This window comes from Saccoglossus kowalevskii, chromosome 9, assembly GCF_978046115.1.
Source record: "Saccoglossus kowalevskii chromosome 9, keSacKowa6.1, whole genome shotgun sequence".
In the NCBI taxonomy this organism is placed as follows: Eukaryota; Metazoa; Hemichordata; class Enteropneusta; family Harrimaniidae; genus Saccoglossus; species Saccoglossus kowalevskii.
The window spans coordinates 7,580,449-7,596,391 of NC_140649.1; the positions used below are offsets into that span (position 1 = coordinate 7,580,449).

The 15,943-nt window shown below is 38.5% G+C and overlaps 1 long non-coding RNA gene across 1 annotated transcript in view; it reads left to right on the top strand.

Annotated features, from left to right (window-relative positions):
- Positions 1-2,514, top strand: part of LOC144342889 (uncharacterized) — a 39,566-nt gene extending 37,052 nt beyond the window's left edge. The window contains exon 3 of the long non-coding RNA XR_013418844.2: positions 2,014-2,514. This is a non-coding gene — a long non-coding RNA (uncharacterized LOC144342889). The remainder of the gene's footprint in view (positions 1-2,013) is intronic.
- The last annotated feature ends 13,429 nt before the right edge of the window (positions 2,515-15,943 follow it).

A 15,943-nucleotide genomic window follows, 5' to 3' on the forward strand; every position in this document is an offset into this window, starting at 1 on the left:
TTAACAGTTGTTGAAGAGAGCGCCGCGATTTTAGAGCATGAATGAGATAATATGCAAATGAAAATGCAATTTTTCGGAGTGCTATGTCTTTGTTTAAAGAGTCTAAATTTGTATATACTGATATATGTTTTTGCAACCTCAAGTTTCACTCTGAACACAAGGCATGCAGCTGCAAACAACAGTGTAACTATAAAATAATTGTCATCCACGGTATGGCTTATATTGATCCAAACTGTCGCCATTTCATTGAAGAACGTATTACCCTAATTACCGATCGTTACGTTATTAATTTCTGCGAATAGTTCGCACAGATCTACGCATGCGCCGGAAAAAAATTGGGGGTAATTATATTTAGAACCACGTATTTTCGCTGATTTTCTGCACTAGGCGATATCAATACGTCGAATATTCATACATAGACATATTTAAAAAAAGTCTATCTTTTCGGCTGTTCTCGTGATGAATTGGTGACACGCAGTAAATTAGACGCAGATCCATTTTATTGTTCTTTTCTGTCAATAGACGGTTCATCAATCACCATGGATACGGATTTATCCATCGAAAATTGGATTTTCCTGTATTTAGAGGTAAATTTTCTAATTGGCACGACAGATGCGCTTGGCTCTCATAGATTGTGTTAGAAATCGATCTACAGAGGGAGAACTCCGTGATGAGAGGTTCCTGGCACCTGTGAATTTACTAAAGGGTAATCTCAACAGTGGCATCGTATACTATACTCCTTGTACATGATAGGTATTGTAATGTGTTGTGATGTTTATAATAAAACGAACAGTTTAACTGAAAATGAAATACAAACAAACATACAATATTTTTCAATTACACAAAAACCTCAGTCGCTTTATCGCGATTGACGTATACAGCGCATAAAAAAATGTACGTCGATTAAGGCGCTTCTAACCGCGCGCGCTTCAGGCCCGGGCCACCGGCTGGGTGCCAGTCAAGATCGCGTATTTTAATTTCTATGTTATGCAGTTGTATGAGTTGATCGTAAGAGTGCAGATGATTTTCTGATTCACCGTCCACCGGGGTCATGTCTTATATGTTTTTCTGCACAGATACTAGTAATTGAGAATGTTTGTATTGCGTGTCCCACCATTGGCAAACCGTAACTACCCGATTAATACTTGCAAAATATATTAACGGGCCTTGGCAGCACTACCAGCTTTCTCGTTATCAGAATGTTATGCGCGCGGTTTCCAGAGCGGCATTGGCCGGGGGCTGCCCGTAACATACGACGTGCATCAGTGTTTGCATTGTTGTTCAGCTGACTTCTTAAGCCATCAAGGTTGACATAAATTCTGATATTTAATCCCCATTAAGATGAAAAAAAGTTCGTGAACACAACGTTAGTATTTAAACAGTTTAATGAAAGAAATAATATATCGACGACCCCTAAACTATTACCTCTCATATAATGTAAAATAGAGTATCAAAAACTCATAAATCCGTCCACAGTGAAATTGGATTCAGTGCACGATGATTAGGTTTCTGCGTTGTGCTCATAATATTGATACAAGTTGATGAGATGCGATGGTGAAAACTGATCACTCTTGGCCCAGCTAACTGACAACCCCCATAATATTTCATCAAATAGCGATTTATATTAATAATCTAAACTTCTGAGAGAATCTTAAGGAATTAGCCCAATTTTCCGCCAAGATTAAAGTGTTACATGTCACTAAGCCTGAATGTACATGCCGACGCCAGAGTAAGCTTTTTCCGCGTCGATTCGTGCGTCTTCAATTTCACAGCTACTTACGTGTACCGTGCCTGGTCACGTCGGCGTAGAAGGATGAATCACGCGCGACCCCGTTAATGACCCCGGTTCCCATTTGAATCCACACAGTAGTTAATCGATTCGTTTTCTCACTGTTGTAACAAAACTACGAACAATTTCCCGTTCTGAATCTGACACATATAAAATGACGTGCAAGGCGGTCCGAACATGAACAGCAATAATAACAAATAACTGAATTATACTTGTTTTTTCAGGGTCAGGGTTTCCAGTCACAGCCAGTACTTGGATATAATTATGACGCGTCATCACGTGGTAACACTCAAAATGGCGGTTGAATGGTTAAACAACATGGCGCCTTACGGTATACGGAAATGCTGTCATTGCTATATAACGTCATACATCTCCATCCATTCTCGAAATCTTTTAGACTCATTATGAGCAAGCGAACTCTCAGCTTGTCAGTACTGTTATATATAATTGAAGTAACTAGAAATCAGGCTGCAGTATATAGTCGACCGGAAATCTGAACTTTGAACTAAAGCGTGCAAGCTGTACATTAAATACAACGTTGGGGGCGCTATCCATGCACAGGAGACGGAGTCGAACATCTTCTTGGAAGAAATCCAAATGCTGACATTCGCTTTATTCCCATTGACCTATTGTAGCTTGATTGGGTGCTAACAAACAGAAAGAAGTACATATTTATTTTGAGAAACCACATTCGTTTTGTATTACCGGCATGCAGTTTTACCAAACCTCCGCTTTGTTTCTCAACCTCAACGATCTGTATATGGAATACCTGAAATGGTATCAAAATAATTGTCTGCATAATTACGAATAGATAATTTAACTTAACAACGCAAATTATTGTTGACAATGTTTAGGTATATTTTAAATGATTATTCGTCCGTGCCTGTCGTTGACATCACAGGACAGTACAGTACAAATATTATTATTCATAATTATAATTTAATATAATATATTCATTTGGTAACAACGTCATTATATATTGAGGATTACTTTTGTCGTGTTTTAATATCATTCACCTTGTACTTACCAATTTTACCTTAATACTCACATATATGTCATACATTTGAATCACTGAAATACGACATCAGATCAAACACGTGTACACGTTTTGTTGGTATTATTGTTGATTTCAATTTAACTTTTTTGGGTAATTGGGCATTTTATGAAACACCACGTTGCCTATGATGCACATAGCAAATATTTACAATATTCTTACTTACTTACTTGCAGTATGCCATGCAACCAACCAACCAATTTTATTACAAAAACATATCCTGAATTTTTTATGGTATACTTGTTAGTTTATTGCTAGTTGAAAAGTGGTTACAGTTCTGTGTGGCTATTGTGAATTCCGTGATTGGTATTTGTGTTGTAGAGCAGAGCAAAGAAGAGATGAGTAGAGTATATAGTCGTGTTGAGTTAGGTCGAGTCAACTCGAGTTGAGGTGAGTCGAATCGATTCGAGTCGAGTAGAGCACAGCGAAATGGAATTGGGTGAGTAGATTATAGTAGAGTAGATTATAGTAGATTATAGTAGATTATAGTAGAGTAGAGTAGAGTAGAGTAGAGTAGAGTAGAGTAGAGTAGAGTAGAGTAGAGTAGAGTAGAGTAGAGTAGAGTAGAGTAGAGTAGAGCAGAGCAGAGAAGAGCAGAGCAGAGCAGAGCAGAGCAGAGCAGAGCAGAGCAGAGCAGAGCAGAGCAGAGCAGAGCAGAGAAGAACAGAGTAGAGTGGAGTAGAGTAGAGTAGATCAGAAAAGAGTAGAGTAGAGTAGAGCACAGCAGAGCATATCAAAACGGAATTGAGTAGAGCAGATCAGAGTAGAGTAGAGTAAATCAGAACAGAGTAGAGTAGTTCAGAACAGAGTTAAGTAGAGCACAGCAGAGCATATCGAAGTGGAATTGAGTAGAGGAGAGTAGAGTAGAGTACATCAGAACAGTGTTGAGTAGATCAGAACAGACTAGAGTAGATCAGAACAGAGTAGAGTAGTTCAGAACAGAGTAGAGTAGAGCACAGCAGAGCATATCAAAGTGGAATTGCGTAGGGCAAAGTAGAGTAGATCAGAACAGAATAGAGTTGATCAGAACAGAGTAGAGTAGTTCAGAACAGAGTAGAGTAGAGCACAACAGAGCATATCAAAGTGGAATTTAGTATAGCAGAGTAGAGTAGAGTAGATCAGAACAAAGCAGTAGAGTAGATCAGAATAGAGTAGAGTAGTTCAGAACAGAGTAGAGTAGAGCACAGCAGAGCATATCAAAGTGGAATTGAGTAGAGCAGAGCAGAGTAGAGTAGAGTAGATCAGAACAGAGTAGAGTTGATCAGATCAGAGTAGAGTAGATCAGAATAGAGTAGAGTAGATCAGAACATAGTAGAGTAGATCAGAATAGAGTAGAGTAGATCAGAACATAGTAGAGTAGATCATAACAGAGCATATCAAAGTGGAATTGAGTAGAGCAGAATAGAATAGATTAGTTCAGAACAGAGTAGAGTTGATCAGAACAAAGTAGAGTAGATCAGAACAGAGTAGAGTAGTTCAGAACAGAGTAGAGTTGATCAGAACAGAGTAGAGTAGATCAGAACAGAGTAGAATACTTCAGAACAGAGTAGAGTTGGTCAGAACAGAGTAGAGTAGATCAGAATAGAGTAGAGTAGATCAGAATAGAGTAGAGTAGAGCATAACAAAATGGAATTGAGTAGAGCAGAGTAGAGTAGTTCAGAACAGAGTAGAGTTGATCAGAATAGAGTAGAGTAGATCAGAATAGAGTAGATTAGATCAGAACAGAGTAGAGTAGTTCAGAACAGAGTAGAGTAGAGCATAACAAAATGGAATTGAGTAGAGTAGAGTAGATCAGAACAGAGTAGAATAGTTCAGAACAGAGTAGAGTTGGTCAGAACAGAGTAGAGTAGATCAGAATAGAGTAGAGTAGATCAGAACAGAGTAGAGTAGAGCATAACAAAATGGAATTGAGTAGATCAGAACAGAGTAGAATAGTTCAGAACAGAGTAGAGTTGATCAGAATAGAGTAGAGTAGATCAGAATAAAGTAGATTAGATCAGAACAGAGTAGAGTAGTTCAGAACAGAGTAGAGTAGATCAGCATAGAGTAGAGTAGTTCAGAACAGAGTAGAGTAGATCAGAATAGAGTAGAGTAGATCAGAACATAGTAGAGTAGATCAGAACAGAGTAGAATAGTTCAGAACAGAGTAGAGTTGGTCAGAATAGAGTAGAGTAGATCAGAATAGAGTAGAGTTTATCAGAACAGAGTAGAGTAGATCAGAACAGAGTAGAGTAGATCAGAATAGAGTAGAGTAGATCAGAACATAGTAGAGTAGATCAGAATAGAGTAGAGTAGATCAGAACATAGTAGAGTAGATCATAACAGAGCATATCAAAGTGGAATTGAGTAGAGCAGAGTAGAATAGATTAGTTCAGAACAGAGTAGAGTTGATCAGAACAAAGTAGAGTAGATCAGAACAGAGTAGAGTAGTTCAGAACAGAGTAGAGTTGATCAGAACAGAGTAGAGTAGATCAGAACAGAGTAGAATAGTTCAGAACAGAGTAGAGTTGGTCAGAACAGAGTAGAGTTGATCAGAATAGAGTAGAGTAGATCAGAGCAGAGTAGAGTAGAGTAGAGCATAACAAAATAGAATTGAGTAGAGCAGAGTAGAGTAGTTCATAACAGAGTAGAGTTGATCAGAATAGAGTAGAGTAGATCAGAATAGAGTAGATTAGATCAGAACAAAGTAGAGTAGTTCAGAACAGAGTAGAGTAGAGCATAACAAAATGGAATTGAGTAGAGCAGAGTAGAGTAGATCAGAACAGAGTAGAATAGTTCAGAACAGAGTAGAGTAGTTCAGAACAGAGTAGAGTAGATCAGAATAGAGTAGAGTAGATCAGAACAGAGTAGAGTAGAGCATAACAAAATGGAATTGAGTAGATCAGAACAGAGTAGAATAGTTCAGAACAGAGTAGACTTGATCAGAATAGAGTAGAGTAGATCAGAACAGAGTAGAGTTGGTCAGAACAGAACAGAGTAGAGTAGATCAGAATAGAGTAGAGTAGATCAGAACAGAGTAGAGTAGAGCATAACAAAATGGAATTGAGTAGATCAGAATAGAGTAGAGTAGATCACAACAGAGCATATCAAAGTGGAATTGAGTAAAGCAGAGTAGAATAGATTAGTTCAGAACAGAGTAGAGTTGATCAGAACAGAGTGGAGTAGATCAGAACAGAGTAGAGTAAATCAGAACAGAGCAGAGTAGTTCAGAACAGAGTAGAGTAGATCAGAATAGAGTAGAGTAGATCAGAATAGAGTAGAGTAGATCAGAACAGAGTAGAGTAGAGCATATCAAAATGGAATTGAGTAGAGCAGAGTAGAGTAGATCAGAAAAGAGTAGAGTTGATCAGAAGAGAGTAGAGTAGATCAGAACAGAGTAGAGTTGATCAGAACAGAGTAGAGTTGATCAGAAGAGAGTAGAGTAGTTCAGAACAGAGTAGAGTGGATCAGAACAGAGTAGAGTATATCAGAACAGAGTACAGCAGATCAGAACAGGATAGAGTAGATCAGAACATATTAGAGTAGAGCAAAATGGAATGAAAGAGGGTAGATATAGTAGAGTTGCGTATATTGAAGCGGGCAGAGTAAACTAGGACAGTGTGACGCGGATTGGGGTGCAGTTGGTTAGAATAGAGTGGAATACAGAAGATTAGGGCTGAACGGTAGAGATTGACATGGAAAATATAAAGGTGGAGTACAGTAGAAGAGAAGCATAAAGGCTTAGTAAAGAATACGAAGTGTTCTCCTATAAGAATGGTTACAGTAGTAGTGCATAAATAATAGAATAGACTGGAGTTATGCATGGAGAATAGAATAGAATAGAATAGAATAGAATAGAATAGAATAGAATAGAATAGAATAGAATAGAATAGAATAGAATAGAATAGAATGGAATAGAATAGAATAGAATAGAATAGAATAGGTATTAGTAGTCATAAAGAGGCTCAACTGGACTACTCCGTTATAGACTAGATATATGATTGAAATAAACTAGTTTAGTAGAGAATGTACTATATCAGTGATACGAAATGATACGAAAACAACGAAACAAACTTTGCATGTGAGACACAATAGCCACACAGAATTGCCAGTCACATCTAAAGTTTTTGTATCTTTTAAATAAAATGTATTATTTTTTACTACACAAGAAAATCCATTTTACACTTGAATTTTAGACTCAATCGAAGTTTTATGAGACGTGTATTTTTGCAATATCATACCATCACTGTTTTCTTTGTATTGTTCACATTAAATTCCTAAAGAAATGATACTATTATGATTATTCGTCATGCCTCTGACTATTCTTTTTAGTTCTAAACAATACCTGGACACTGGTATGCCGACGAAGCAGCCCACTTTAGTCGCCGATGTATAAACAATACTCCAAATCCATTTAGTGTGGAGCTAACTGTAGAGGGCGCAATATCGCGTCACAACGTCCGTGTGTATGGAACCAAAGAAGTATATAATGGCAAAATACGTTTAGTTTTCCAAAGCATTGATTATCACAAGCGTTTCCCCAATTACCAGTTTCCCCTCACTAACGCAAAACTTCGTTGTTTACGTTTTTACCTCCCGTTCCCCGCCTTTGAGAAAATCTAATCCGCATGTTATGCTGGCAAATAAGAATATGATCTACCTCATCTACGGCGCATGCGTTAACAGACCTGCCAGAAGATGAGAGCATAATTGGACACAGACAACAGGCTTAACTATGTTACTCTACTCTTCGTGCTTTGATCGTTGTAACTGAATTCACCGTGTATTCAACTATATATCAGCTCATTTGTACGATGTATAGAAAAATATAAGTGACAATCAAACGTCACTGTAACCTATTTTGCATATTCGTGTGAATGAGACTGAAATCAACAAGACTGTGTCGTCTCTTAACTTTAAACAATGCAGGATGGTGATCATTTGGAAAATTCCCCCAAGGCATTATTCAAAATGAAACCGTACAACGCCTTCAGCAGAAACCATAAAGCTTCATCTTACTCTGAGTCAATGCTTTCTTATCACTGGAATTGATCACCGCAATAAGCCCATATTGAACGCAATTAGAAAGTAGCAGATGGTACATCCGGGTATTTTTTTACTTGATCTGCCTAGTTGCTTGATCTCCGTATGCAGGATGGTAGATAGCGGGCTAATGAAACAACATGGCCGTAGGGGGAGCCCATTAACTACTGGAAACAAAGATATTTTAATTTGCGTAATGGGCCCCATTGGGACGTGGCGGCTTCTTGTCATTCGTATCATTTCTCATTGCACAATTCACACTGATCTTGATTGCGAATCACCGCATCAGAATTCAGCAAGCAGCCTACCGGCGGATAATTACACGGTTTTCATCTTCACAGTGAAATCTCTGGAGCGAAAACGATCGTAATTTGACTGGAAGTACTATACTATTAGCTACCCCCCCCCCCCTATCTACTACCTGCTAGCTGCGGTAGCGCTCAAGTGACGCGAGAACAGATAAACGTGAAATGAACCTGTAGCTGATAACCAATAAAACGCGAGTAACTTTCCCAACCGTAGACTGCCCTCTAGGCAGAATTTGATTTAATATCTGATTTCTTAAGGTATATTAAAAAACCAACCGTCAAATAAAATACATACTTCAATCTGTCACCTATCTATGCTGTCTCACTTGACTGAGCAAATCCCGGTAGATCGTAAGCCTTGGTGCATTTGTAATTCATCCGTGATCATTGCCATATTGCCATTTTTGTTATTACTTTACACACGCCCGCATGGAATTTACAGTGACCCCTTTTCACCTCTATAATAAATCCATGTGTAGTACATTTTCTTGATAATTGTTCGCGTTGTTTAACTGAGCTATTGCTCTCGCTGTGTCATTTAACCACAGCCGTTGAAATTACTTTTGATTTCTATCAAAATTTAATTTCAACATAGATGAAGTTTGTTCGTTGCTCAATCACGATTTTAAGGCCGAATTTTATAATTTAGTTTTATAAGTGGTGTAATAAATGTACATTTGGAAATGGGAATGCCTAATAGCCTTGGACCGCAATGATCGGGCTACCACTCTGAGTAGATCGTACATAGATGGGATTCAGTACAGGGGCGTTGATGCATATATTTCCGTCGAATACAATCAGTGCATACACTGATAATAATATGCCCGATCGTATCGATGGGAACTTGGAAAGATCCATTTGAAGAACGTGTCTCTAACCTAGCCCAAGGCAGACTAGCTAAATTACCTACAAAAGTCACTTAAGTAAGATGAAGTCGTGCATAAAGTTTACAATTCAATTCGTTTTCACATCACTCAATCTTTTTTAAACTGGATTATTCTGAATGAGATATCGTCCGGCCGGAAGCGGGGAAGCAATCTGGAACTGAATAAATGCTGCCATCACCGTCGGAAATTTGCACGGGATGTGAGATGTGGCAAAGCTTCATAACAATGTATGTCTTTAATTTTGCACTTTCAGTTAACTTAAATTAAGTTTGCCGATGAATTTTACCCGAAAATACAGAATTTCCTTTCCTAAAATAAGTTGACAAATACCCAACACCTGAACCACACCTTTCCTTCATACGCGATTATGATTGATATGTGCTTTTCAGATACACGTTTCTAAAACTTTTCAACAACAACCAAGTATTACACTGGTTTGCTTTGAAAAATATCTCTCCAAACCCTAATCACCCTAATGTAGAGTATTTAAAAGTCCAAGGGCTACGGCAGAATAGAAAACTCGGCGTAATAAAGTAGGTGCTTGCAGTATAACGCCCTCTCAGTCTTGTCGCCGATTTTTGATATTGCGATTGGGTGACGTACGAGGCGCTGTCGTAACTGTCTATTCCTGGTTTTGCCAAAAGATACAAGTATTACATACTATTAAACAACGTGTGCAAATACAAGGTAAAAACTCGAACCAAACAAAACACATGACTTCGCCAAACTACATACTCACTCAATAACACTCGAAAAGAATCGATAATACACGATAGTTATATGGCAAGTTTGCAAGATCAAGCCACTAGGACATTGTCCGAATCGCACAGTTTGTTGGTGCCGACTAATTGCCGAATCCACCAACCCGTGTGGGATCAGCCTGGGTAAAGGCGTATTTTATGTTAAAGAAAATGGCCAAGTTTGATTAGATGCCCCTTCTGGAAAGGCGCCCAATCAGACGATGTGTAACATTGCGCTGTAAGCTAAAAAACAAAATGTCGGTTACTTCAAAATTCTTCTAGTAACCGTGCGGGTAGAGTGTGTTTAGGCTGTTTGCCAAAACCTAAAAAACCGACGCTGCATTTTTTCACAATGTTTTATGCCACCGTTGCAGGTTTTTAAAGTGACAAATATTTATGTCGACCATGTTTTAACGAAGTCATAAAACTGTCAACTCTGAAGAAAAAAAATCTCAGAAACTCTACTCGACTGATCAGAGTTGAACTGTTGCATAATGCTCGTAATTTGCCACTCCCTGTCCTCGTTGCAACAAACCCATCTTTTTTCAGCTAGTTATGCTTCAATTGCATGGTTTGTGATTGGTGAGGCTTTTATCTTAAAAAACTGCGTGATCTGTTCTGCTTAGGTCGTCATTAAAAAACCGCTCTTAGACTACTGTATTTTGATACAAAATAGCTGATTGGCTGTTTATTTTTGTTACATCTCCCCTCGTTGTCGTTAAGGCGCCTATTAAATACACGCTGTAGTGGTTCAATCTGCCAAGCGTTAGTTTAGTGGGGTGACCCGAAACAAATGTTCCTTGGCCGGAGAAGATGCCACTAGGGCAGTCCGATTAATCGTTTACTTACCCACTTGCACAAATGCCAACCCAAAACAACCAGACGGGATAAAAAAAACGCCACAACTGGAATTCAAACTACTAAAATAATAACGATAAAATAAACCAAACATAAAAAATTCAACAAAACTGCAAAAAAAAAATACACATACCCCTATATAAACAGAGATACAAAAAAAACTTTGAGGGAAAAATACAGCTGAAATCAGTTTCCGTCACCTTGTCATGTGCGGTAGCGGGTAGATGTCGAATTGCATTCAGACAAAAATACTGGTAAATTAAGACTCCTAAAAATGTTTAAGGACAAGTGAACTGTGGGTAGCCCAGCGTAGAATGATTGATCGGTACAAGCTTAGTTTATCCCTACAAATTACGTGCTTGGAACAAAGCCTATGATTGGATGTTATACGTGCTTGGAACAAAACTTATGATTGGATGTTATACGTGCTTGGAACAAAGCCTACGATTGGATGTTATACGTGCTTGGAACAAAGCCTACGATTAGATGTTACACTGGCGAACCGCGGGAAAATGTATGTCTTCACCAGACTACGATACACTGTCAATAAATCTCAATTCACACTATTGCATTATGGTTCACAATAATTATTCAAAATATATGCTACCAAAAGCAGAACGTCCTACCACTACAAATACCGCCATGGTGCCCTCACACCATATACCACATTACCATGTGGAAGTACCACACTGGCGCGTACAAAACAAAACAAAAAATGTTGTGATATGGGATAAGTTAATTCGACATTTTTGCTCCTAGTGTCTCAATGCGGTACGGTCCACCACCAACTAGGACGAAAGATGTCCAAATAACCTGTTGTTTATTGACTAAAAAGCCATTTGTGAGTTAAATATAAATTTGGGTTGCACTATGTTGAGTTCTGCCCGCACATTCAAAAATAGCACATCATATATAGCCACAGACATGCGACTGAATAGTCCATAATACTCAAATGTAGCCATGTAGACATCCAACGTGACTGTGAGTGAGAATGCGTTAAAGCCTCATGGGTAGACGCTTGTTTGAAAACAACGAAACGCTATGGCCGCATGTGCAGTTAACGACTCCCGCGCGCTTTAAAAAAACGATCTAAGAGCACCCTCACTCGGAAGCATGCGAATAAACAAGGTAAATGCATCAAAATAATCGTACTTCAAGTTGGGAAAAGTTCTCATGAACACGCTCATCCGAACTGGTTTCTGAATTGTATTGCAGGAATTTTAGCAATAATCGAACATTATGGGTACATATAATATATCGCGACATTATACTAACTTGAATGTTTCGCCTCGGTTGACAATGAGCTCTGAGGGTCTCTAAAACTGTTTGTCCACCGCTGTTGGAGGTGAACATTTGTATTATTATACCGAATAAATCTTAAAACAGAAATTGTGGCACTCAAGCATGACAATCTTCCATGGCAAGTGCGACTACAAATCACGCAAAATCGCAGCCAAATCCAAGTTTTTAAGATAGTCAAATAGCGTACGCAAACCTGGCAAACTAATCAGTTCATGAATAATGCAGCGTATCGTGTTCCCTTGGCGTAAATCAGGTAAATTCATGAATAAGGTACCCGGATGGAGGTAGACATACGAATATGACAGCAGGTCGACACACGAATATGTCTACCTGTAATACGCGAATCTGATTGGCTGTCACGGTCATGAGGTATAATGATAAAAAAATAGGCGGAGGTCGTCGCGCAACACGTGTTCGAATTTATTGTAAAAAAACAAATATTACGCGCATTTTATACAAACAATGTCAATGAGCAAATACAATGATGAGTTTTCTCAACTTGTTTCCTTAGAAACCATGACAAGCGAGTCCATGTTGTGTTAAGACCTGGTATGTGTTAAGTCCATAAGTTTAGGTTCATAATCCAATCATAATTCGATGCTATTTTTAGGAATTTGAAACAGCCAGTGACAAAAAATAATTTTCCATAGTTTTGGTAAAAGTGAGCCGCGGACATATTTAAATATCATTGTTGTCTCTTGGCTACTATTAAGCCGCTGTGGTTGTTGCTGTTTTTATAGTAAATTTTGCCAAAGATATGTAATGTTTGGGAATTTCATGGTGTAACAACCAGGCCTGGTCGGCGGTACTCTGTGCATCCTAACCTCGGTTCTCCTCTTAAAAGTGGCTTTTGTTGGTGAAGAAAATGTCGACTCGTCGACATACAGCACAGTAGAAAAGCGACTATAATTCAACATACTATACCAACTATACGATTTGTTTGTGATAAGATTGTGATATAAAATAGATCTTTATCTTGAAATTTAATATTTTGCCATTTCAATGTCACGTGACAGATATGTACATGCATATGGTTAAAGTGCGGTGGTCGCCGCGCAGCGCGTGTTCGAATTTCATGTAAATAAACAATGTATTTTACACGCGTTGTATACGTCGCTATGAGTCTCATAGGAACAGGGCGCGGCACGACGACTGCCGCCGTTTAAGGTAAGCATTTTTATTATAAAAACAAAGTCGTATGAAAATATAACTTCGGCGGCGCTGTCGAGAAATTCGATTACAAGTTCATCGAGTACCGCAGTGCAGGTCTCATGCCATCAATTTAAATGCCTAGAACCAATGACATTTGTTAAATATTTTTTTTTCTCAGGTGCTCCCTGTTTGAGGGCGTAATCACCTGGGTCAGAGGTGAGACCAACATGTGGTCTTTTGTTTACTACTTAGCGGCTGTGTACCTGTGGGTTTATTCTGTGTGTATTTGGATGTTCTAATCTTGGTGTTTTTCCAGTGATTTCTCTTGGTGCAATCCAAATACAGTAGGTGTGTCTTGTTTACCTGAGATTTGCAAGAGTTTGAGCTGGCCAACATTTTAACGTTTTTTTCATATGGTTGATTACTGGCATATTGATTTCCCATTTTTGAGCCATATTTTCAACTTTCTTCGTCATTTTCATATAGCAATCTCGTCATATGTTAACATTGTCGTCTATGGAAATTCAATTAGTTGTATGAGCCCTGCAATGCACAAGTCAATGGAAGCCCTGACATCCCCAATCTAGTGTTGTTCAGACAGGATTGATGGGGTCGGGATTTTCTCATCATGAAATTTACCAACTGGGGGTAACACCTGAAGACGAGAGTGTAGGGTTATGGTTGGGTTGGGATAACACTGTGACGAGGTATTACTGTGTTATCTCAGGGGGTGGGTATACTAAATTCGGCAAAAGGGCGCATTCCTCCGGTGGGCTAGGTTTGTCGATTCAGTTGATTTGCCTTTTTTTTTTTGCTGGCTGTAGGCGCCTGGCGCGCCTCCCCTAAATCCGCGAGTGCAGCTCTAGTGATTTTTTCTGTCCCCACATACCTAAGAGATGGGGAAGATTTGGTTTTATATTCACGAGCGCACAATTCATGTTTCGGGTGCCTTGGAGAAACTGTCGAGTTGTTGTTGGTCCCACAGACAACAGGGTTGTTATAATATTACCACTTTTCAGATGAACACTGTTACGCTTATCGTCTCTCCTAAATCATTGAAAGGTCTTATGAAGTGAGGTGTCACATTCTAACTCTAATCAGCTGGCAATGACATTACACATTTCGCCGTAATTGCCGTGCAACGCGTGCTGTATTCGCCATAGAACTCCGATAGAACACCGCTTCGCCGTAACTAGGCATCGTACTCTTTTGATAACACAGTGACACGTGAACTGCCGGCGGGGGTTGATCTAAAACTACTTGACAGTTGGTTATCTCACGCAAGTGCTCAGTCAATGTTTTCTCTCATAAGTGTTCAGTGAATAAAGTATAGGGAGGGGGTCCAACGGTCATTTGCCACCATTTCAATGTTGTCTCGATATTTAGTTCAAGGACAAGGTCAACAAATGTTATCAACTGGAGTAATGTTTCAAGGTTTGTAAACTTGGTAATTGTTACATTTGCTGGCTGGCCTCCGAACCCGGCAGAGGTTTATTTTTAAAGCTGTCTAGCTCTACACGGCACTGACCCTCTCACTGTACCTATCTATAAAGTGCGGCGGGTAAGCATTTACAGGGACTGTAGGTCGTGATACGATAAAGCACCACAATCGTCGCATTTCCACCAAACCTGTGTTTATATTTTTTTTATACCACAACATCATATTATTGGCAAGTTTGGCTGTCACCGCAACAAGTCCGTAGCAAAGTATTCCATGTTGAATTATATGACGCTCTCGGTATGTTACGAACTAGTGTTACTGTTCCTATTGCCTCGGGTCATACTGCGCCTAGGTCCCACTGAACCCCCAGTACCTTCTGCGTCCTGTCAACGTGTAAAACATGACATAAATTTACTCGCTATAAACTCCAACTATACTTATTAACGAGTAAAAAACTATGAAGTAGAAACTATCTAGGATCTATTTCACCCCAGTCAGCATATATCATTTTTATATTATACAAAATATTTGTTAAGTATTGTCAAGTAATCTGAGGAGGTGTACTAAAAATGTTTTGCCGGCTTTCAATCCTATACTTTAGAAAGTCTATAGAAAAACTATAGACTTTAGAAATTAATATGTAGACTTGACATTTTTTGAATAAAAAAATTATAATGAAAGTCATATTATTTTACCAATACTGCAATAATACATTCATTTTAAATTGAATTAAGAAAAATAAAATTCTACTATTACCCACATTTCCAAAAGTCTATAAAGAAGAGAGTCTATAGAAATAATATAACTATACTTGTCGTGGCTGTAAAGTTTGTTTATGAAATAAATAATAAAAAATCATATTATTTTCATAATACTGTTAAAGATATCTAGAATGAGGATGATATTCAACTTAATTATTATACATCTATCACCGTAACGCCATAAGTTACAGCGTGTCGTAATTTTGAAATGCGAATTCCAAATATGGAACGATTACGCGCGTAAGCGTCCTCTAATAATAAAAACAAACATAGTTGCCACCGGGGTTTGATGGGATGCCACACAAAGAAGTTCGCTAAATCTGTTTTAAACGTTTTGGACTTCGGCATTCCCATGATGAGGAGGGAAATGGGGTGTGTGTGTGTATATTAATAAGGTTATTACAAAACACACCGTGACGGAATCATAATTATTGTCAGAAATAGCCGTTTTTTGCATTTGGAATGGTAACTTTATGTTAGGAAGGTAATTTTAATAAAACCACCTTTCAACGCAATAAAACGTTTCATTGGGTTTATGAAGAACGAATATTATGACGTTTTAAGTTTTAAGGGGGTAAAATAAAATCATGGTGGGCAATAACAGCTAGTGGTATTACCCTAAAGATGCG